Raw genomic sequence first — 2,234 nt, 5'->3', positions numbered from 1 at the left:
TACGGTCAGTGCTCCAGAAGCTTCTCTGCTCCCAGGCGTTTCATTAAACGAGGGCCCCGTCTGTCAGCCGAGGGCTGTGGGCGTGACCAGAGCGCCCATCAACCGGAAGTGCCGGGCGCTTTCCTGCGGCTGCAAAGTGCTGCGACATGGGGCTGTGGGCACCCCGGGGCGGGGCGCGGAGCTGCTGCGTGCCCCCAGTTCTGGGTCCCCCGACCCAGAGCAAAGCGCTCCCCTCCTCTGGCTGCCGACCGTCAGCCCGGCTTCTTGCACAGCCCCCTGGTTACCCCCTCACCCCGTGCCCCCAGTTAGTCCCAGCGGGTGTTTCTGAAGCCCATGGACGCCTCAGCCCCACCCGGGGTGCAGGATGGGCCTTTGCTGGCTCTGCCCTGGTGCCCACCAGTTTGCTGCCAGTGCTCCCTCTGGGGGGCCCTGGATAAGACCGGATCCACCTGGGCACCCCCAAAGTGCCTTTTTAGCACTAATTTTTCTCCTGAAAAGCAAACACAGCGGGGCTTTCTGCCATCCTGCCCCAGGGACCCCCACTCAGACCACACCGGCACTTGGTTGCCCATCGCCATTTATTGCAGTCGCTGCCCCCACCCTGAAGCACGCAGGCTGTTGTCCCACACTGCCAGCACCACCCCCCATGTCCCCCCAGCTCCCTCCAGGTCCACCACGAGGAGCGGCTGCCCCAGCAGTCCGTGCTGCTCCCACATCCCAGCCCAGACCCCAGACCCCCGTCCCGCCCTGCCCAGCTGCGGGCACAGACCCGTCCCCCCAGACAGCAGGGTGTCCTCTGCCCCCCGGTGCCCTGACAGGGCCATACCTGGCCGGCTCCTCGAGGTCGTGGTGTCTGGGGTGGCCCTTGGCGTTGTCGGCAGCTGAGAGGCCCCCATCATGGAGAGCTGCTCGTCCTGCCGGTTCCCATCAGTGCCGTCCTGGCCCGACAGCTGCATCGCGTCCTTCTGGGAAGGGGAGAGCATGTGACCCAAACACGGGGCCCCACTCCGCATCCCCCAGCAACCCTCCCCCAGCCAGCTCTCCCTGGGGAAACTGAGGCACGGATGGATCCCCCCGCAGGCTCAGCATCCCCCTCCCCACCTCCGTCATCCCTACCTTGTTGGGGCTGCGGGCGCCGGATGGGGACGGCCGTGGGGTGCTGGGCGGTTGGGGCTGGAAGCGCGGGGGCATGAGGGTGTGTGGGCCCCCGCAGCTCTGCGGAACAGTGGGGTACCTGCACTCGCCCGTCCGCTCCCTGTGGGACAGGACACGGGGTGCTCAGTGCCCGGCAGGTGGCACCCCATGTGTCACTCGACGCCAGGGAGGGGTCAGGGGGCAGTTACGGTCCAGGCGCCAGCGTGTGGAGGGGCCGGTCGCAGGACAGGCAATGGAAACCAGGCAGCAGCTGCCTGGAGAGAGGAGAAAAGGGCTGGGGAGCTCCTGGGGGGCACAGCCCCACCTGCACACCGTCCTCTGCCACAAAAAGCCTCTGCACCCACCCCTCAAGATTGGTTCGGGAGGGCTCCTCCCACACGTGCCCCCTCATTGTGCCCCCTCCATCACTGGGAAGCTGCAGCTGGCAGGAGCACAAGGCACAGCCACTTGCTCAGCATCCCCAGGGGCGCTGCCCACACGGCTCCCACGCCAGGGTACCACAGCGGCACGAGCTGGGACAGCCAGCAGGAACAGGGCCGGCACTGCCAAAGGCACCGCGGTCCTCATCGCACTCACTTCCTAATCCCAGCGGCATCGTCACGCTCTGGCTGCAGCGCCTTCTGGAGCTGCCCGCTGAGGCTCTTCCACCGCTCCTCCTGCTGCTCCCGGAACGCCCCCAGCTCCCAGCGGTCCAGCTGTAGACGGGTGACACCCTCAGCCATCTACCTCAGGATGGGACATGGCGGTCCCCAGGGGGACAGCCGGGAGGGGGCACCCTCGCAAGGATGCTGCCTCAGGCTGCCAGGCCCCCAAGGTGCCAGTTCTGCGTAGAGGGGACGAGCCCTCACCTTGCAGTCCATCTGTCTCTGCAGCTCTTTCTGGAACTGGTGCCAGCCCTCCTCCTGGCCCGTCACCCGGCATCGTCACCTCCTCCACCGCCTTGTTCAGCCGCTCCTCGCACGCCTCAAACTGGCTGCGACTGACTTTGTCAGCCAGGGCGGCTTTGTCTGCTTTCTAGCAACGGGGAAAGGCGGGAGAGCGGTGGGGACAGGATCCAGGGACAACGTGAGAGGGAGAAG

The 2,234-nt window shown here is 66.9% G+C and overlaps 1 long non-coding RNA gene across 1 annotated transcript; it reads right to left on the bottom strand.

Annotated features, from left to right (window-relative positions):
- Positions 1-1,217: 1,217 nt before the first annotated feature.
- On the bottom strand, positions 1,218-1,827 carry LOC139826903 (uncharacterized). Its single transcript, XR_011737013.1, has 3 exons — positions 1,732-1,827; positions 1,344-1,409; positions 1,218-1,255 (listed from the first exon to the last, which is right to left on the bottom strand). It is a non-coding gene; the product is annotated as an uncharacterized lncRNA (long non-coding RNA).
- Positions 1,828-2,234: the final 407 nt, after the last annotated feature.

The sequence above is a fragment of the Patagioenas fasciata genome, unplaced genomic scaffold (assembly GCF_037038585.1).
Source record: "Patagioenas fasciata isolate bPatFas1 unplaced genomic scaffold, bPatFas1.hap1 Unplaced_7, whole genome shotgun sequence".
Classification (NCBI taxonomy): Eukaryota; Metazoa; Chordata; class Aves; order Columbiformes; family Columbidae; genus Patagioenas; species Patagioenas fasciata.
The sequence above is the reverse complement of the archived record's forward strand: the minus strand, read 5'-3'. Positions and strand labels throughout refer to the sequence as shown.